The sequence below is a fragment of the Eurosta solidaginis genome, chromosome 1, assembly GCF_040869045.1.
Source record: "Eurosta solidaginis isolate ZX-2024a chromosome 1, ASM4086904v1, whole genome shotgun sequence".
Taxonomy (NCBI): domain Eukaryota; kingdom Metazoa; phylum Arthropoda; class Insecta; order Diptera; family Tephritidae; genus Eurosta; species Eurosta solidaginis.
The window spans coordinates 270,695,878-270,719,121 of NC_090319.1; the positions used below are offsets into that span (position 1 = coordinate 270,695,878).

Sequence of the window (23,244 nt, forward strand, 5' to 3'; positions counted from 1 at the left end):
TATCGGACGTAACTCCTCTGCTTTTATTGTGTTATTAACTTTTTCGATTGGCACAATGGTAGAAGTTTTCCAAATCCTCGGAACTATGCCACTACTTAAACTTTCATTTATGACAATTTTGATGACATCGTCTGTACTAACTTTTACAAATTTGAAAATCCCATTTAACTGAATAGGAAAATTTACTTCTGTATAAAATTCTTCTATATTATTGCAAATATCCTCAATGCTATCAACAAAATATTTATTTAGATTGTTAGCAATTTCAGATTCATCCATATATGCTGTACCGTTTATCAAAATTTTCTTGAAAGAAGATTCTTCATTAACCCTACTTATTGTGAATTTCAAATATTTCCACATCGCTTTACTATCTTTACTATTCATCTGTATGTTATGCTCCATATGCTTAATTTTTTTAATTTTTACCAGCTTCTTATATTCTTTTTTTATGTTTCTATACTCATCCCATTCTCCGGATATTTGAGCTAGTTTTTAAAGTTCTAATTTATATTTATTCATGTTGGCTAACTCTTTGTCATACCATTTATTAATTAACTTTAAGTGTACTACCTTTTCATACGTTAAGTTTCGCATGGCATTTAAAACATTGCTATTAACCAGCCCTACTTTGGACTCTAAATCAATTATATTAAAGTTGCTAAAATCGCACAAGCGCAATTGATTAATCAGTGCTTCCGTATTATAATACTCCCAAGAAGTAATTTTTTTAAGGCTTCTCATTTTTGACTTAGGACTGCTTTTAATTTTAAATTGGATGGTTTCATGATCTGATATTTGGTGTTCATCTAACTTTTCACATACTATATCGTCAGTATTCGAAAAGAGTAAATCAATTTTAGTTTTTGATGTCGCAGTTATACGGGTATAAAAATCAACTTTTTGATTCATTGAATATGATTTAAATAGATCGAGTAGTTGAATGCTATAAGTTGAGCTATTATTCAAATTGTACTACCTAGGACGTTGCGCAAATAGTTAATAAAATCGGCATCACTTGTACTAGGAGAGTGATAAATCACTCCAATTTGCCATTTTGGGTTGAAGTGCTTCAATTTAATAAAAATACACCAAAGATTTTTATCTATTGCTACGTGAATCAGCACACCGTCATTATGTCTACTATGTGAATCGCATCGCACTAGTTTGTAAGTATGTATATTTAGCTCTGAATTTGTAATTTCATTAGTGGTACATGTCTCAGCACATAATATTATAGCTGGATTTTTTATTTCAATAAGTCTTTCGAGTTCCTCTTTATTGCTTAAAATACTATTAATATTAAGATAAAGACAAATAGGATATTGATTTCTTGATTGCTACTTTCTAGTTCTGGATTTACTTTCAATATATCTTTTATATGCGGGGCATTCCTGACTAAAGGCAGTATGGTGTATATCCGCTTCTAATAGTTTTTTATGTACAAGCTCACAACAATTAACACACTTAAAAATACTTGATGAGCAATCTTTTAAGTCATTATTTCCTGCACATTTACTACATGCTTTTTTGTTAATGCATTCAACAGCCTTATGATTAAAACCTAAACATTTAAAGCATCTAAATACTCTTACGTACTCAATGGTAATGCAAGAGTCCCACTCTATATTTATTCTCTTTTGGTGCAAAATATTTTCAAACGTCTCTGCATCTGTTTCAACAAGTGCATTAAAACATTCTTCTCTACGACTATAGTTCTCAAAAATCTTTACAACTTTAAACTCTTTACCCTCACATATACTATTCTGTTTCGTAATGCATTCTACTAAGCGCTCACTGCTTAGTCTCTCTGTTAAACCAATCAATTTAAATATTTTCTTCATTTCTCTGCCTCGAACTCTTTTCCAATTTGTTCCGCTATTTTCTTCTGCAGTAGTTCACATGACTCTTTATTCTTGCATTGAACTACAATCTCCGTTGTTTATTTCTTTCACTCCCGTCACATGACATTCGGTTGGCTCTATCACTGTTTTTAATGCTTCTTTTGTATGTTTATTTTTCTTTGCTTTATCTTTTGGTTTAATAACAATTCTATTTTCCTTTTGTGCTACAGCTTCAGCATATGTAACTTTATTGTTATTGTTTTTGCTATTGGCATTTTGTATAGTGGTGTTTATTTTTTTGTTATTATTTTCTAATGTTTTCGATAGCTCTGATAATATATCTTTCTTCATTTGGCAAATTTTAATTTCCACATTATGCTCAAGCAGTGAGTTGAAATCTGTAATCAGAATAGTTTTCAGCTGTTGAATCTTATTAAACAAGGCTTCTTCAATTATGTCTTTCATGTCTCTCTTTCCGATTTTGTTTTGATCGCAATTTTGTATCAAATGTTTGATTTCAATAAATTTCGTATTAATATCACATAATGTGCACTGATTACAAAACCACTTGATATTTGCGTTTTCACTCAGCAATTTGATTTCCTGTCTTTCCTGAAAAATGCACTGCATTACAGTTATATCTGCTGAACGATCATTTTCAAAACTAAAATTTATAAAAACCTTCTTAAAAAATTTTATCAGACAATACAGGTTATGTAACTTGGCTATTATGTCTATTGAAAATTCTATAGCACGATCTTTAAACTTGTATGATGTTATAGACCCTTTTGCGTAACAGAAATCTCGAAAAAAACATTTTTCTTAATAAATATCTTATTGAAATTATATTTTTATTTCATTGTATATGCATTCAGGACTCCGCATTGGGCTAGTCCATATAGTCCATTCTTTTTTGCCTAAAGAGGAGGCCTATTTGTAGCATTATGCATGGTGCCCCCTTTTATGTCAATACGTTTGTAACATTATACATCATGCTCTCCTACGCCAATGCACTTTTTATGCAGACCACACACAGTCATATTGCAGTCATATTACAATATCGACCTAAATACATTACGGTTACCTCAACACAGCGGGAGTTCAACTTCACATAAAAATGCCGAAAGCAAGACCTATATCCGGTTACAAATAACCGGCCATTGACCAATTCGTTAATAGCGTGACCGAGCGTCAATGACAATTTGTCAATGTGCCTGCCAAAATATTTCTACAGTTACGAATGTCTAAAATTAGGTCGAACTAATATGCTGACTAAGAATGTAAATGTTAAGAATGTAGATACCTTTAGTGTATTAGTGTTAGTGTAATTACGTATCTGTAAAATAGATAATTTTGTATAAAAAGAAAGACATTTCTCTAATAAGTGCAATGACTATTTTGCGCTACACTTAAGCGGACTTGTTTTCATTTTCTTAAACATTGCACTATGGCCATTTATGGGACATATGCAACGTGTAATTGAGTGCGCTGAAAACCTCGAAGTTTATTAAAATTAAACTGAGTACAACGTGACGAGTTTCATTGATAGGGTCCTATCAAAGTTACGCCACTGGTACAAAACAAAAAAAAAATACAAATAAAATTTACAAAAGTAATAAAAAAATATGCGTGAATATTAGGGTGGTCTTTATAAATCAAATAAAAAATTTTTTTCATTCTCACACCTTCAGACGGCACTACCTGGACCAAAAATATTACCAGCACATTTTGGTTCTGATTGGAGAAGGTTAACATCTGTCGCACAGGGGTCAATGTTAAGATTGCTCTATTGAGACTTAAAAAATTCAAATTGTATTTTTTGATTTCAATACCCAAACTCTATAATACTGGGGTTGGAGATATCATATATAAATTATGGTCCCGAAAACGTTTATGGCGTGTTGCGTAGGAAACCAAATTCAGATTATCCTACGAAGACTCTATTTCCAATCGGAATCAAAATTTATATGTAACATACCAACTATACTGCCGTCCATAGCAAAAGGGCTGTAAAGTTCACTAGCTGCCTTCTTGGAAATTTTTATTACAATATATTTCTGCGATACCAATTTAGTCACTAACTTTAAAAAATACTCACTAAAAACTCAAATTTAAAGATAAAACAAGATTTAAAATTTGTTTTATATTTTGAATATCTAAATTTCCCAAACAAAAAAGCAGTAAATCAATTTTCCAAGGCAAGAAAGCAGTATAAAATAAATATTACTGCTTTTATACTCTGAAAATTGGTTACACATAGAAATTTCATACTTTAACATTAAAATAACATTATAATATAATTTTATTGTAAGAATGATTTCAGAGCATAAAATCGGTTTAAGTCAAGAATAGAAAACACATAATAATAAAAAAGCAGTAAATTTCGTTTTACTTCTTTAGATTTATAAGACATTAAGGCAGTTCGCGTGTAAATTAGGTATCAGTACAGAATTATGTACCAGAATCACATGATAATGGATCTCCATAAAGTCATTTAATAGGTCATGTTAATTAAGTTTTGTTGTGTACCAAATACAACTACTTATTAAGTTAAAACAAACGTAAAACTCGCACTTCATGTTTCTCGGATTTTACTTTTTACACTTTACTGCCTTTTTGCTATAGACGGCAGTATAGTATTATTGATTTTGCGTATTATCAAAAATTTCAATTTAAACTTGTTGAGTCTGTAAAGAGATATCTTATTTTTAAACCCCTATCTCAGACCCTTTTATCTTTGAGATATTACCGTCTCAAAGGGTGAGAAATCGTTTATTTAATTTATAAGGACCACCCTAATATTTGTATATTAGGTGATCCTAGAATAAAAGTATCATAGTGACTTGACGTGGTATTACATTTTTCCTACAAATTGGCGTTAACGGACTTACATGTTTTATAACAACTCTACACGGTTTTCGCAAGTCGAAAGATTTTTCGCTGAGATGGTTTTCTTCGCGTTTAATGTGGCTTTTAAAAAGGCCAAGACCAGCCCAATCGATAACACATTTCAATGATTCACTGGCTAATTAATAAGAATAGCAACCACAAAGAAACGAGATTGACAAACGTTTCTGCTATAAAAAGACAATTGTATTCAGTGCAAGAAATATTTGGTTAAGGACTGCCGTGCTGTACGGACTCAATTTCGGGACGTTTATTTGAAACTCGTTAACATTCATGGAGATTCAGTTGTTGCCTTGCATTGGCTTTATAACAATTTTCCTACGTTTAAGTGCAGCTGGGGAGTTAAATCTATCGAACTAAAAGAAAGCAGGTTTTCACAGTTTTTGTTTTTAACTAAAGGTAAATCATAACTTTAGTACTTAATGATTTAATATTGTGCGATAAAAGTTCAAAAAAAAAAAAAAAAAAAAAAAAAAAAAGGACGTGTGGCACTCGGGGACTGCCGCGGTAAAGCTATTGCATATTAGCAACTTTTGTCTTAAACTTTAACTTTCACTTTAACTTTAACTTTAACTTTAAATTGAACTTTAAGTTTAACTTTAACTTTAACCTGTGGAAGGCAAAAGCTATGCCCACGTACTAGGGGCCATACGCGGCCAGCTCCGCCCTAATGACACAGGTACGGTGGTGGGGCAGTACGAAAAACCAAATCTGGTAACGTACTGATTGAAACGGCGCGCTGCTGTGACCAGACGGCCTTCAGAGCAGCTATAGGTAGTGCAGTAGGAGAGGTCGGTGAAGCACAATAGCTTTCCAAGCGGATGGAGTTGGAAGTACTTGGCATGGACTGTCTCACAACTGAAACAGAAATCCAAGACGCAATAAGGAGGGAGGTCGGAAAAGAAGAAATCACTAGACCTCTCCGTGTTTCTGTGTTCGCAGCAAACCAAAGAGAACAGAAAATGGCGGTCGTCGAAGTGGACGAGAATATTGGCAACGCCCTACTCAAAAAAGGTAAAATTCCTATCGGATGGATACAGTGCCGAATCAGACAGCGAGCAGAAGTACAACGCTGCTTTAGGTGTCTCGGCTACGGACACCGGAAGGCAGAATGCAAGGGTCCAGACAGGAGTAACGCCTGCTGGAAGTGTGGGCAAAGCGGCCACAAAGCTACGGCCTGTACCGCAGCTCCAAAATGTTACCTGTGTAATACACAGAAGCTCGATCATGTCCCTGGATCTGGAGCATGCAGCATTTTCATAGCGGCACTCGCTGTTGCAAAGGCCAAAGTCTCAATTCAATAGTGATTAGTTTTATCCAAGGCAACCTAAACCGGAGCAGACTTGCTGATGAGCTACTACAACAGTTGGTCTTAGACCATAAAGCTAACTGCGTTATCATCAGCGAACCCTATAGAGCCCGAAATGATTGGAATATAGACAACACCGGCACCACCGCAATCTGGATGACAGATGCAAACGCCAATATTGTGAACCGTGTTGCCGGACAAGGCTACGTCCGCCTGACTACGAATAATACCACAATAGTAAGCTGCTACTTGTCCCCGAATGATCCCATTCAAACGTTCAGGGACAAGCTTGAACTTATTGAAGACGACCTGATGGACTTAACTAGTAACCTGGTTGTGGCGGGAGACTTTAACGCAAGAGCCGTCGAATGGGGAATGCCGCAGACTAACACCCGTGGAAGGTTAGTCCTTGAGATGGCAGCCAGGCTCGGTTTGAACGTGCTTAACACTGGTACGACCCCTACATACCGACGGCCAGGCTTTGGATACTCGATCCCCGATGTAACACTAGTGTCAGAAAGCCTGCTGCGGACCGCCGCTGGATGGAGAGTCATAGAGGATCTGACTGGCAGCGATCACAACTACATCACTTTCCACCTAAACGATCCCGGTCAGAGGCAGATTCCGAACGGGCCACGCAGAACAAAAGCATGGGACGCATCCAAGGTCGACTCTGCCACGTTCTCCGCATCAGTACTGGGGGATGCCCGACGGATAATCAACAACTCCAGTCCGACGGAACAGACGGTTGAAAAGACAATGAGCTGTCTTCGCCACGCTTGCAACCTCTCTATGCCACGGAGGGGAGTGTGGAGCGAAATCGCGGAGCTGCGGAAAATATGCCACAGGATGCGAAGGCTAGCAACTCGCGCGCGCGGCAGGCCTGAGGCTCTAGAAAAGTCGGAAGCGTACAAAGGAGCGAAGAAAGCTCTTAGTGCTGCCATTAAGCAAAGCAAGCTAAAGTGCTGGAAAGAGCTTTGCGAGGAAGTGGATCGAGACCCATGGGGGCAGGGATATAAGATAGTAACGAAGAAGTTCCGTCCGCCAAACCAGCTGATGGACGAGAACCAAATAAGGAACATTGTGGATGGCCTGTTTCCCACCCAACTGCCTAGGGAGGGCGGGTACGTTACCCATGAAGATCGCAACGTGGAACCATTCCAAGAAGAAGAGCTTAAAACTGCCGTGCGAACTATGAAACCTAGGAAAGCATCTGGGCCCGACGGAATACCCGCGGAGGCAATTAGACTAGCTGCAAACGACTGTCCAGACCTTATGTTGCACATGTACAACAAATGTCTCGAAGAAAGAATTTTCCCCACCATATGGAAGACAGCACGCCTGGTTCTCATTCCAAAAGGGAAAGGAGATCCCAACTCTCCATCATCCTACCGTCCCCTATGTATATTGGACACAGCAGGGAAATTGATGGAGAGTCTCCTGAAGCAACGCCTCACCAGAGCGTTACAGGACGACGGAGGACTGTCGCCCAGACAGCATGGTTTTCGGAGGGGGCACTCCACAATCGATGCCATAGCAGAAGTTATAGACGCAGTCAAGAAAGCCGAGACAGCGTGCCACAGAGCAAGACCTATAGTGTTGCTGGTCACGCTGGACGTCAAAAACGCTTTTAACTCAGCTAGGTGGGAGGACATGCTTGAGGCACTAGAAAGCACTTTCAAAGTACCGCAATATTTGTTAGAAATTTTAAGGGACTACCTAAGAGAGAGGTATCTAATATATGAAAGTACTCACGGTCAAAAAAAGGTAAAAATAACAGGTGGAGCAGCCCAGGGTTCGGTACTAGGTCCCGATCTCTGGAATATAACTTACGACAGTCTTCTTCGATTAGACATGCCAGAAAGCACCTTCCTCGTTGCATTTGCAGACGACGTGGCAGCTGTGATAACAGCACCAAGCTGCGAGCTGGCACAGCTAAAATTAAACCAGGTCATGCGTAATGTAAATAGGTGGATGGCGGAGCACGGTCTCCAGTTAGCAACAGCCAAAACGGAGATCGTCATCCTCACAAAGAGACGTATTCCCACTACCAGGAACATGATGGTTGGGGACCAGCCAATAGAAACACTCGCTTCAACGAAATATCTGGGAGTGAGGTTAGACAGCAAACTCAACTTCTCGGATCACATACGAGGGGCCTGCGAAAGAGCTGCGCGCATAATAGCCCAGTTGAGTAGATTAATGGCAAACACAGGTGGCCCAAAACCATGCACAAGGAAGTTGCTTGCATCAGCCTCGGATTCTATACTCTTATATGGTGCAGAAATCTGGGCGAACGCAATGAAATACCGGAAGAACCGCGTCGCCCTCACCTCCAACGCAGAGGGGCGCTGCGAATATTTTCGGCTTACCGCGCGGTATCACCTGAAGCTGTCCTGGTCGTTGCGGGAACCATACCGATATATCTTCTCGTTGAGGAAAGAAAAAACAAATATATGACAACGGATCGCAAGCAAGTAGAGCTGCTGCTGCCATGCAGGCGCGAGAAGAATCGATTCGACGCTGGCAAGATCAGTGGAGAAACAGCAACGTAGGAAAGTGGACTAGGGACCTAATCCCTGAACTGAATCCATGGCTGAAGCGACCGCACGGAGAGGTAGACTTTTACCTGACCCAGTTTCCAACGGGACACGGTTACTTCCGCAAATACCTACACAGAATGGGTAAGGTTGATAGCCCGGACTGCCTGTACTGTGGGAAAATAGACGATGTACGCCACACCTTCTTCGAATGCAGGCACTTCTCCCATCAGCGAAGGAGGGTAGAAAAGGTACTTGGCGACCTATCCCCGGGCAGTGTCATTAATAACACGACCTGTCGAAGAGACAGATGGGATACGGTCAGCACATATGTGAGGCATATACTTACCAGTAAACGAGAAGACGGATGCCTAGCCCATTAGTGTGAGAGTAGCTATAGAGCTCACGTAACGCGCACCCGTACCCGAAGTAATGCTAAACGCGGTCCCAGGTACGGGGATTTGCGCGGGTCGTGGGAGGTTAGGTTTTAGTGGGTAGGCCTTCATGGAAGAAGGGAGTCCTACACTCGGAGAGTCTCGCAGTGAGGCTTAAATATCCCGGTCAGTGCATAAAGCATTTCCTCCTTCCACGAAACACAAAAAAAAAATTTTACTTTAACTTTAACTTTAACTTTAGCTTTAACTTTAACTCTAACTTTAAGTTTAACTTTAACTTTAACTTTAGCTTTAACTTTAACTTTTTAACATTAACTTTAACTTTATTTTTAACTTTAACTTTCACCTTCACTTTAACTTTAACTTTAAATTTAACTTTAACTTTAACTTGAACTTTAACTTTAAATTTAACTTTAACTTGAACTTGAACTTTAACTTTAACTTTAACTTTTCCTTTAACTTTAAGTTTAACTTTAAGTTTAACTTTAACTTTAGCTTTAACTTTAACTTAAACTTAAACTTTAACTTTAACTTTAACTTTCACCTTCACTTTAACTTTAACTTTAAATTTAACTTTAACTTTAACTTTAATTTTAACTTTAACTTTAACTTTAACTTTAACTTTAACTTGAACTTGAACTTTAACTTTAACTTTAAGTTTAACTTTAACTTTAGCTTTAACTTTAACATTAACTTTATTTTTAACTTTAACTTTCACCTTCACTTTAACTTTAACTTTAAATTTAACTTTAACTTTAACTTTAAATTTAACTTTAACTTTAACTTTAAATTTAACTTTAACTTTAACTTTAACTTTAACGTGAACTTTAACTTTTACTTTAACTTTAACTTTAACTTTAAGTTTAAGTTTAACTTTAACTTTAACTTTAGCTTTAACTTTAACTTTAACATTAACTTTAACTTTATTTTTAACTTTAACTTTCACCTTCACTTTAACTTTAACTTTAAATTTAACTTTAACTTTAACTTGAATTTTAATTTTAACTTTAACTTTAACTCCAAAACGAAGATCGTCATCCTCACAAAGAGACGTATTACCACTACCAGGAACATGATGGTTGGGGACCAGCCAATAGAAACACTCGCTTCAACGAAATATCTGGGAGTGAGGTTAGACAGCAAACTCAACTTTTTGGATCACATACGAGGGGCCTGCGAAAGAGCTGCGCGCATAATAGCGCAGTTGAGTAGATTAATGGCAAACACAAGTGGCCCAAAGCCATGCACAAGGAAGTTGCTTGCATCAGCCTCGGATTCTATACTCTTATATGGTGCAGAAATCTGGGAGAACGCAATGAAATACCGGAAGAACCGAATCGCCCTCACCTCGGTCCAACGCAGAGGGGCGCTGCGAATATCTTCGGCTTACCGCACGGTATCAGCTGAAGCTGTCCTGGTCGTAGCGGGAACCATACCGATATATCTTCTCGTTGAGGAAAGAAAAACAATATATGACAACGGATTGCAAGCAAGTAGAGCTGCTGTTGCCATGCAGGCGCGAGAAGAATCGATCCGACGCTGGCAAGATCATTGGAGCAACAGCATCGTAGGAAAGTGGACTAGGGAACTAATCCCTGAACTGAATCCATGGTTGAAGCGACCGCACGGAGAGGTAGACTTTTACCTGACCCAGTTTCTAACGGGACACGGTTACTTTCGCAAATACCTTCACAGAATGGGTAAGGTTGATAGCCCGAGCTGCCTGTACTGTGGGAAAATAGACGATGTACACCACACCTTCTTCGAATGCAGGCACTTCTCCCATCAGCGACGGAGGGTAGAAGAGGTACTTGGCGACCTATCCCCGGGCAGTGTCATTAATAACATGACCTGTCGAAGAGACAGTTGGGATACGGTCAGCACATATGTGAGGCATATACTTACCAGTAAACGAGAAGCGGATGTCTAGCCCATTAGCGTGAGAGTAGCCATAGAGCTCACGTAGCGCGCACCCGTACCCGAAGTAATGCTAAACGCGGTCCCAAGTACGGGGATTTGCGGCTGTGGGAGGTTAGGTTTAAGTGGGTAGGCCTTCATGGAAGAAGGGAGTCCTTCACTCGGAGAGTCTCGCAGTGAGGCTTAAATATCCCGGTCAGTGCATAAAGCATTTCCTCCTTCCACGAAACACACAAAAAAAAAAAAAAAAAACTTTAACTTTAACTTGAACTTTAACTTTAACTCTAACTTCAACTTTAACTTTAACTTCAACTTTAACTTTAACTTTAACTTTGGCTTTAACTTTAACTTTAACTTTAACTTTGGCTTTAACTTGAACTTTAACTTTAACTTTAGCTTTAACTTTAACTCTAACTTCAACTTTAACTTTAACTTTAACTTCAACTTTAACTTTAACTTTCGCCTTCACTTTAACTTTAACATTCACTTTACCTTTAACTTTAACTTTGACTTTATGAAAGAGATCCAATTTTATGTATTGGCCTGTTGCTAACACCGAACCTTTTTCGAACCTTTTCGAACCTTTTTTGACAAATATCCGTTACGGTTTTTTTTATTTAGTCGCCAAGCCCGCGATAAAATCTATGCAATAGCTTAAAAATGTAAAACGTGCTTTTGAAATATTAGTGTATGTGCGTGAAAAATACAAAATAAGAGTGCGTCTAGATGCTTCTGTACGGGACAGCTCCAGTGCACCATAATTCTTCGTTGCAGTAACTAAGTTGTAATTTCAGAGACATCAATAATATTTAAAAACAAGTAAAGGTGTCTAAGTTTGGGTGTAACCGAACATTATATACTCAGCGTGAGCTTCACTTGTACATTTCATTTCAGATAAATTACTTTTCTACATAACACGTGTCACCGCCCGTTTAAAAAAAATGTCGTCCCATTTCTTCTTACAATAAAGCTTAATAAGTGAAATATCATTGATTCAAAACTATTTTTTGCTAATTTATAGCTTATTATTCTAGTCTACGACCCTTTTAAATTTGTTTTATTTCTAAGTTTCCGTGGTCTTTAACCGATCCCGTCCATTTTTACTAGAAATATTTCCTGCTATATGGAAAATTTGTGTATCAAATTTTATTAAGATCCGTTAATGTTTCTTCGAGTTATGGCTCCCAAAACACAGAAAACGGCTTAATCATAAAAGGGGCGGTGTCACACCCATTTTCAAAAATTTTAGTATTTTCCAATTTAATGTTATAATTCAATTTAGAGAGTAAAATTCTATTGATACAAAGCTTTTTTCGCTAAGTTATAGCTTGTTATTTTCGTCTACGACCCTCTTAAAAATTTTTTATATAAAAGTGGGCGTGGTCTTTAACCGATCTCGTCCATTTTTTCTAGAAATATTTCGTGCTATAGGGAAAATTTGTGTACAAATTTCATTACGATCCGTTAATTTTTCTTCGAGTTATGGCTCCCGAAACATAGAAAATTGTTTAGCCATAAAAGGGGCGGTGCCACGCCCATTTTTTTAAATTTGGAGTTTTCCTATTTATTGTTATACATACACTTTGGAAATGAAATACCATTGATATAAAGCTCTTTTGTGCAAAGATATAGCTTATTTTATTCGTCCACGACCCTTTTAAAAATATTTTATATAAAAGTGGGCGTGATCCTGAACCGATTTCGTTAATTTTTCTTTAAAGCATTCCTTATAGTAAATGAAATCTTTCTGCCGAATTTTGTTACGATAGGTTTAACGATTTTTGATTTATGATTAATAATATTTGTAAAATTGATTTTATCACAAGTGGGCGGTGCCACGCCTATTTTAAAAATTGTTTTCAAATTTTTATCAAGAGTCTCAATATCAGTCCACACGTCAAATTTCAACATTCTAGGTGTATTATTTACTAAATTATCAGGTTTTTTGTGTTTTCCAAAAAGTGGGTGTGGTTATAATCCGATTTCGCTCATTTTCAATACCAATCTATCCTGGGTCTAGATAAGCTCGTGTACCAAATTTGGTGAAGATATCTCAATATTTACTCAAGTTATCGTGTTAACGGACAGACAGACGGACGGACGGACGGACATGGCTCAATCAAATTTTTTTCCATACTGATGATTTTGATATATAGAAGTCTATATCTATCTCGATTCCTTTATACCTGTACAACCAACCGTTACCCAATCAAAGTTAATATACTCTGTGTGCAAAGCACTCTGAGTATAAAAATTTTATGATAGTATCTGGTTCGAAGCTTACTAAAACAAGAAAAATATATTTATATTTTAAATATTCCCAAGTAACGGGTGAGACATTTTGATTTCAAGTTGCTTTAAGTTCTAAGAAATAGGTATGAAGTTTTTGAATTTTATCAATTAAAGAGGAGTACACTTCTTTGATGAAAAACCAAGGAAATATAATATTTGAGTGTGTAATTTATACGAAAAACTATCTTTTTCTAAGAGTGACGGGACTACCAAATCACTCCCCCTCAAGTCACATTGGAAGCACATAATAAATTTCAACTGAATGCTTTGATGCAAATATTTATCTGATCTTTGATAAAAAACAAAAAACCTATATATTGTCCATAGTGTTATCAGAATTCGTTTGACGACCAAACGTAAGAACCCTAATCTCGTGCTAGGACTTATGTTATAGAATAACGCCGTCAAATACCAGAAGTTTTCTAAGCCCTAGCTTAATTTCTGCCTAGAACCCGCAACTCTGCCGCCCCTAAAAGCTGGAGCCTAGACCTGGCAAGCGCAGGACGTGAACACAGAACGTGCTCAATCGTTTTTTCCTGCAGCTCGATCTTCCTATATCTGCTGTTACTAACGAGGCTAACTTATAAGCATGTAACGCCAGAAGGCAGTGTCCAGTTAGTATGCCCATCGTCAGCCTTAAGTCTTCTTTCTTCAGAGATATGAGCGGCTTTGTGAGCCTAATATCGTAGGATTTGCGCATGATCTTAAAAATTGCTTAGAAGGAGATAATAAAAAATGTCTTAAGCGTTCTCTTGTGATCTGTCCTCAAATTGCAGCTTTTGCTACGCTAAAGCTCCAACGCCCAAAATCTCTATAAAAATATCATAAGCTGAGAAAAGTATGCAAAAGGAAAACAGACTTTTGAAGGGAAAATGTTACACTTTCAAATAACATACATATCGCTCATTTACTGCAACGTCGTCATAACTCAAAAAACAAAATTTTCCAGGAGGGAAATTCAAAGATTTTAATTGCCATATGTTGCGCATATAAAGGCATATTTTCATTTTTGTAACACGTGCTAAATTGTTAACTGATCACGAAGATTTTTTTATACAACATAGATCATGATATTGGGTACGTTTATATGTTATTAAATCAAAATTCATGTATTTTGAGTTATGACCACGTTGCAGAAAATGAGCCGGGTCGATTTGTGGGGAGGAATAAAATCGCCCATTGCTCTGTGAAAATCATATTCTAGGGATCAAAATAAGAAACTTTGCCGAAGGAACCATACCTCTAAAACGAATTCTAATGCCCCCTCCCCTTTGGGTCGTAGGGGCAAATTTTGAAAAATCCCACTTTGAAGTGCCTATGTTTTTTCTTTTTGGAGTTTATTAAAAAATGAATTTAACTTACTAATAGAAAAGAAATTTGAAAAAATTATTAGAAATTAGCGTTTTTATAACCCTCTTTTAAAACCAAGGCATCACTGTGAGGCATTTGCATGTCGTAAATATAGTTGTGTGGGTTTTTATTCAACCGTTTTAAAAAATTAAGGTATCACTGTGACACAATTGCAGATCGTAAAATTGCTTGTGTTGTTTTTTTTAAGCCACCACAAGACACAGCAGGTAGAATTGAAATTGCCCCTACCCATAAGTTCGAACCAAAGGGGGGAGGGGAGGGGGCATCAGAATTCGTTTTAGAGGTATGGTTCCTTCGACAAAGTTTCTTATTTTGATCCCTAGAATACGATTTTCACAGAGCAATGAGCGATTTTTAAATCGACCCGCCCTAATGTATATATATATATATATATGTTTTATATAATATATATAAATTTATATTGTAACAAATTTTAGGAAATTATTGATTATTTTGCACCTTCTTTTATCGTTCGAAACGTTCACCCAACGAATAAATAACTCAAATACTCAGTTCAGCAAAGTGTTCTTTATTTATTTCTTTTATTTACTTACTGTTATTTACTTACTATGGTAGTAGTACTTCAGAAATATACTACTAGCGTACTTTACTTTTAATATTTTAAAATCAAACTGATTGACTATCAATTGGAATGCGCTGGTTTTATATTCTCAATTGGCTCGTTCACCTATTTCTCCCAGGGCCTAGACTTTTCGTGGCCAGCTGTCTCGAATAGTTGCTTATATATTTCTCATTTCTATATCTCATATGGGTTTGGATACATATACGTATACATGTTGCTTATGTAAGGTCATATGTGCTCTTTACTGCTATGTATATGAGTGTGCAAAATTCTTGTTTTTCTAAGCAGAGTCGGCCCTCGGCAGTGATTTGGCAAGCATTCCGAGTGTATTTCTGCTTCAGAGTAAGCATAAAACTTGTACATCCCTACCGGCAACTTTTAGCACACATTAAAAGGGACACTATTGCACATTGGAAGAGAAGCTCGGCCTAAAGTTCCTTCGGAGGTTATCGCGCCATTCATTTATTTATCTTTTTAAAGGTATTTTCAGAAGCTACTTTAAGGTTGTAAAAATTTTAGATCTACGTACTAGACTTGGACATATTTCGACTTTCAAAACTCATGCTTTGACCTTTTGACGTTGAATAACCCACAGAGTTTATATTTGCACAAAAAAAAAAAAAAATTGGAATCAGCACAAAATGCTCTATAAAGTCCAATTTTTCACTTTTTTGACATATCTATGTATTCTGCACTTGTTCCAAAAATCTGGGTCCGGACTCAGATTTAAGATGCCGAAGGCCTTCAGAGAAGTTAAGGGTCATTTCTCGGTCGGTCCAAAAGTTATCGTTCTGTGTTAATGATAAAGTTGTATTTTAGAAGAGCAGTTAAAACGGTTGTAATTTTTTGACAATAGAGGTATCTATGGAGCTTCATCCCTTTTCACAATAAACAAAGGTAGTCTAAACATATAATTATGTATACATGTATATTAGGCCGGGTCGATTTGTGGCGAGGCAAAAAAATCGCCCATTGCTCTGTGAAAATCATATTCTAGGGATCAAAATAAGAAACTTTGCCGAAGGAACCATACCTCTAAAACGAATTCTGATGTCCCCCCCCCCCCCCCCCCTTGGGTCGTAGGGGCAAATTTTGAAAAATCCCACTTTGAAATGCCTATGTTTTTATACTCAGTTGAGCAGAGCTCACAGAGTATATTAAGTTTGATTGGATAACGGTTGGTTGTACATATATAAAGGAATCGAGATAGATATATACTTCCATATATCAAAATAATCAGGATCGAAAAAAAATTTGATTGAGCCATGTCCGTCCGTCCGTCCGTCCGTCCGTCCGTCCGTTAACACGATAACTTGAGTAAATTTTGAGGTATATTGATGAAATTTGGTATGTAGGTTCCTGAGCACTCATCTCAGATCGCTATTTAAAATGAACAATATCGGACTATAACCACGCCCACTTTTTCGATATCGAAAATTTCGAAAAACCGAAAAAGTGCGATAATTCATTACCAAAGACAGATAAAGCGACGAAACTTGGTAGATGAGTTGAATTTATGACGCAGAATAAAAAATTTGTAAAATTTTGGACAATGGGCGTGGCACCGCCCACTTTTAAAAGAAGGTAATTTAAAACTTTTGCAAGCTGTTATTTGTCAGTCGTTGAAGATATCATGATGAAATTTGGCAGGGACGTTACTCCTATTACTGTATGTACGCCTAATAAAAATTAGCAAAATCGGAGAAGGACCACGCCCACTTAAAAAAAAAATTTTTTTTTAAGTAAAATTTTAACAAAAAATTTAATATCTTTACAGTATATAAGTAAATTATGTCAACATTCAACTCCAGTAATGATATGGTGCAACAAAATACAAAAATAAAAGAAAATTTCAAAATGGGCGTGGCTCCGCCCTTTTTCATTTAATTTGTCTAGGATACTTTTAACGCCATAAGTCGAACAAAAATTAACAAATCCTTTTGAAATTTAGTAGGGGCATAGATTTTATGATGTTAACTGTTTTCTGTGAAAAAGGGCGAAATCGGTTGATGCCACTCCCAGTTTTTATACACAGTCGTTCGTCTGTCCTTCCGCATGGCCGTTAACATGATAACTTGGGCAAAAATCGACATATCTTTAATGAACTTAGTTCACGTACTTAATTGAACTCACTTTATCTTGGTATGAAAAATGAACGAAATCCGACAATGACACGCCCACTTTTTCGATATCGAAAATTACGAAAAATGAAAAAAATGCCATAATTTTATACCAAATACGAAAAAAGGGATGAAACATGGTGAGGTAATTGGATTGGTTTATTGATGCGAAATATAACTTTAGAAAAAACTTTATAAAATGGTTGTGACACCTACCATATTAAGTAGAAGAAAATGAAAAACTTCTGCAGGGCGAAATAAAAAACCCTTAAAATCTTGGCAGGTATTATATATATAAATAAATTAGCGGTATCCAACAGATGATGTTTTGGGTCACCCTAGTCCACATTTTGGTCGATATCTGGAAAACGCCTTCACATATACAACTACCACCACTCCCTTTTAAAACTCTCATTAGTACCTTTAATTTGATACCCATATCGTACAAACACATTATAGAGTCACCCCTGGTCCACCTTTATGGCGATATTTCGAAACGGCGTCCACCTATAGAACTAAGGTCCACTCCCTTTTAAAATACTCATTAACACCTTTCGTTTGATGCCCATATTGTACAAACAAATTCTAGGGTCACCCCTGGTCCACCTTTATGGCGATATCTCGAAACGGCGTCCACCTATGGAACTAAGGATTACTCCCTTTTAAAATACTGATTAACACCTTTCTTTTGATACCCATATTGTTCAAAAAACTAATTCTGGGGTCACCCCTGGTCCACCTTTATGGCGATATCTCGAAACGGCGTCCACCTATGGAACTAAGGATTAATCGCTTTTAAAATACTCATTAACACCTTTCATTTGATACCCATATCGTACAAACTCATTCTAGAGTCACCCCTGGTCCACCTTTATGGCGATATCTCGAAAAGGCGACCACCTATACAACAACCACCACTCCCTTTTAAAACCCTCATTAATACCTTTAATTTGATACCCATATCGTACAAACACATTCTAGAGTCACCCCTGGTCCAGCTTTATGGCGATATTTCGAAACGGCGTCCACCTATAGAACTAAGGCCCACTCCCTTTTAAAATACTCATTAACACCATTCGTTTGATGTACAAACAAATTCTAGGGTCACCCCTGGTCCACCTTTGTGGCGATATCTCGAAACGGCGTCCACCTATGGGACTAAGGATTACTCCCTTTTAAAATACTCATTAACACCTTTCTTTTGATACCCATATTGTACAAACAAATTCTAGGGTCACCCCTGGTCCACATTTATGGCGATATCTCGGAACTGCGTCCACCTATGGAACTAAGGATTACTCCCTTTTAAAATACTCATTAACACCTTTCATTTGATACCCATATCGTACAAACGCATTCTAGAGTCACCCCTGGCCCACCTTTATGGCGATATCTCGAAAAGGCGACCACCTATATATTTATCACCACTCCCTTTTAAAACCCTCATTAATACCTTTAATTTGATACCCATATCGTATAAACAAAGTCTAGGGTCACACCTGGTCCACTTTTATGGCGATATCTCGAAACGGCGTCCACCTGTGGAACTAAGCATCACTCCCTTTTAAAATACTCATTAACACCTTTCTTTTGATACGCATATTGTACAAACAAATTCTAGGGTCACCCCTGGTCCACCTTTATGGCGATATCTCGAAACGGCGTCCACCTATGGAACTAAGGATTACTCCCTTTTAAAATACACATTAACACCTTTCATTTGATACCCATATCGTACAAACGCATTCTAGAGTCACCCCTGGTCCACCTTTATGGCGATATCTCGAAAAGGCGACCACCTATACCCCTAACACCACTCCCTTTTAAAACCCTCATTAATACCTTTAATTTGATACCCATATCGTACAAGAAATTCTAGGGTCACATCTGGTCCACCTTTATGGCGATATATCGAAACGGCGTCCACCTGTGGAACTAAGCATCACTCCCTTTTAAAATACTCATTAACACCTTTCTTTTGATACCCATATTGTACAAACACATTATAGAGTCACCCCTGGTCCACCTTTATGGCGATATCTCGAAAAGGCGACCACCTATACAACTACCACCACTCCCTTTTAAAACCCTCCTTAATACCTTTGATTTGATACCCATATCGTACAAACAAATTCTAGGGTCACACCTGGTCCACCTTTATGGCGATATCTCGAAACGGCGTCCACCTGTGGAACTAAGCATCACTCCCTTTTAAAATACTCATTAACACCTTTCTTTTGATACCCATATTGTACAAACAAATTCTAGGGTCACCCCTGGTCCACCTTTATGGCGATATCTCGAAACGGCGTCCACCTATGGAACTAAGGATTACTCCCTTTTAAAATACTCATTAACACCTTTCTTTTGATACCCATATTGTACAAACAAATTCTAGGGTCACACCTGGTCCACCTTTATGGCGATATCTCGAAACGGCGTCCACCTATGGAGCTAAGGATTACTCCCTTTTAAAATACTCATTAACACCTTTCATTTGATACCCATATTGTACAAACAAATTCTAGGGTCACACCTGGTCCACCTTTATGGCGATATCTCGAAAAGGCGACCACCTATACCCCTAACACCACTCCCTTTTAAAACCCTCATTAATACCTTTAATTTGATACCCATATCGTACAAGAAATTCTAGGGTCACATCTGGTCCACCTTTATGGCGATATATCGAAACGGCGTCCACCTGTGGAACTAAGCATCACTCCCTTTTAAAATACTCATTAACACCTTTCTTTTGATACCCATATTGTACAAACACATTATAGAGTCACCCCTGGTCCACCTTTATGGCGATATCTCGAAAAGGCGACCACCTATACAACTACCACCACTCCCTTTTAAAACCCTCCTTAATACCTTTGATTTGATACCCATATCGTACAAACAAATTATAGGGTCACCCCTGGTCCACCTTTATGGCGATATCTCGAAACGGCGTCCACCTGTGGAACTAAGGATTACTCCCTTTTAAAATACTCATTAACACCTTTCTTTTGATACCCATATTGTACAAACAAATTCTAGGGTCACACCTGGTCCACCTTTATGGCGATATCTCGAAACGGCGTCCACCTATGGAACTAAGGATTACTCCCTTTTAAAATACTCATTAACACCTTTCTTTTGATACCCATATTGTACAAACAAATTCTAGGGTCACACCTGGTCCACCTTTATGGCGATATCTCGAAACGGCGTCCACCTATGGAGCTAAGGATTACTCCCTTTTAAAATACTCATTAACACCTTTCATTTGATACCCATATCGTACAAACGCATTCTAGAGTCAACCCTGATCCACCTTTATGGCTATATCCCTAAATGGCGTCCACCTATAGAACTATGGCACACTCCCTCATAAAATACTCTTTAATGCCTTTCATTTGATACACATGTCATACAAACACATTCCAGGGTTTCCCTCGGTTCATTTTCCTACATGGTTATTTTCCCTTATGTTGTCACCATAGCTCTCAACTGAGTATGTAATGTTCGGTTACACCCGAACTTAACCTTCCTTACTTGTTTCTTTTTGGAGTTTATTTTTCTCTTTAGAAATTTATTTAATCAGAACATATGTAAATGAAAAAATGAATTTAACTTAGTAATAGAAAAGAAATTAAAAAAAATTATTAGAAATTAGCGTTTTTACAACCCCCTTTTAAAACCAAGGCATCACTGTGATGCATTTGCATGTCGTAAACATAGTTGTGTGGGTTTTTTATTCAACCGTTTTAAAAAATGAAGGTATCACTGTGACACAATTGCAGATCGTAAAATTGCTTGTGTTGTTTTTTTTAAGCCACCACAAGACACAGCAGGTAGAATTGAAATTGCCCCTACCCAAAAGTTCGACCCAAAGGAGGGGACATCAGAATTCGTTTTAGAGGTATGGTTCCTTCGGCAAAGTTTCTTATTTTGATCCCTAGAATACGATTTTCACAGAGCAATGAGCGATTTTCAAATCGACCCGCCCTAATGTATATAATTTAGTGTAATATCTCTCCTATAATATAATTTACTGATTCAAGTAAATTACGAATTTTGTATTTCTACTTTCAGTGGCTCATGCTCAACACCGTATGGTATTGCAGGTTCATGTATTCATATGCAAGACTGCCGATATCTATATGAGTTATAATATGATCCAAGACTAACGCAAAGCGGTCGAACTTATTTACATAACAGCCAGTGTGGATATCGCAATTCATTCTTGGTGAGTACGAGGAAGAGTGTTTCACTTTCACACACATCTGCATTCAGTTTTCTTTGTACCTTGAGTTAAATTTCAGCTAAAAATTATCATACAACTTAACAAGGGGGCAGACACACTTACTTGTAAGAATGTGCTGACACCACACTTCAACAAACACAAGCAAAGCCAACGATCCGATATCATATTGTGTAAGCAGACAAAATGCAATCCATGGGAACTGCAGCGTAAGCGATATGATATGCGGACAAAATGCAAGCCGTGTGATTCGCCACACAAGCGAAAAATATTATTTTGGCAAACCGTGGGAAGTGCAGTGTCAGCAATTATGAAATCACTTAGATTAATGTAGAAGCTTAGAGCTTAGGTTAAGTGAATGATAGAGTCAGTCTGTTCTTGACATTGAGGAAGAATAAATGGTAAATATCGTTAAGCGGAAAAAGCTATTTTTATTTGGATCTTTTCAGGTTGCAATGGGGCCGCAGGGCGGCCCCCAACTTTAACTTTTTGGAGCCCTAGTCCTTGGGCTCCTTAACTGGCGCCCGAGCAGGGACCCACTGGCAAGTGGGTCCTTCAAAAAGGACCTCCTTAAATGTGAGGTCCATAGTGATTAGTGACAAAGTGATAGTGATAGTGGAGTGCTAAGAAAAAAAAATAATAATAGAAATTTTACCGATAAAGGAATAAAAAAATATAGAGAGGCAAGACCTCAGCTTAGATAATTTAAGGCTTGTACAGCCAATAACGAAAAAACCAAAACCGAGATTCACCTTCGAGGGGACCCTCCGGTTATAACGATAGCTTAACTCTGCGATTCCCTTCGGGACCCTCCAGGGTATAAAAGCTCCTCTCCCCAGGAGAGGTAAAACGAATAATAAAAAAAAACAAGTGAATAACAAAAAGTTGAGTGAAAAGTGATGCTACACGCAGTAAATTACTACGTCCAATCCTAAAAGCCCTCAGAGGGCTATACAGGAATAATATTAAAAGAAGCGAGCCTGTGACCCCTAAGATCCTCTGGCGCGCGAATAAAATTCAACACGAAAATTGAAACATTTTATAAGTGAATTATCCTACGGCCCCACTATTGCTATTCCAAGTGCACGTATAATCACACTGGCTGGGTGAGTCCGTATACCTATACTTCTAGGACGGACCTCACCATACCAAAGGCCGAAAAATGGTTAACGACTCCTGTGACCGTGTCATGTACACAAAATTTTTTTTTGCAATATGCAACTTGCCGCTCCCTTCAGGATACGGCAAAAATTTCCTTCTGAAAAAGTTAACCCGAGCGTACACATAAGAACACACTTGGGCCGGCTTTAAAAGTTAACCTGAGCGTACACATAAGAACACACTTGGGCCGGCTTATCCTTTTGTGAAGTTTCCAGGGTACACATCAGCGCACACTGGAAACGGTCACTCGTTACTTGCGATACTTTCAGCGTACCCATAAGAACACGCTAAAGATTCGCAATATGTCCAGGGCGTTGTGGAGCAACTGTGCCTTAGTAGGTTGCCTTCAATCTGATTGTCGACGACTAAAAAGGAGTGACACAGCCTCCCCTGACCAAAACCATAATTATTTAAAGACTAATGTACTGTGAAACGCCAACTTGGTACATGTCGCCGTTGCCATAAGAACACGGTAAAAGTTTCACAAATGTAACTAAAGTCCTCTTTTTCTTTGCAGGAAACTGTCAAAGTGTAAGGACAACCTTAAAACTAA

General features: G+C 37.8%; 1 long non-coding RNA gene and 1 pseudogene across 1 annotated transcript; both read left to right on the top strand.

Annotated features, from left to right (window-relative positions):
- LOC137250091 (melanization protease 1-like) overlaps positions 1 to 23,244 on the top strand; it is a 130,568-nt pseudogene that overhangs the window by 17,099 nt on the left and 90,225 nt on the right.
- LOC137237300 (uncharacterized) lies at positions 4,853 to 23,066 on the top strand. The gene is made up of 3 exons (XR_010948898.1): positions 4,853 to 5,150; positions 21,362 to 21,515; positions 21,956 to 23,066. It is a non-coding gene; the product is annotated as an uncharacterized lncRNA (long non-coding RNA).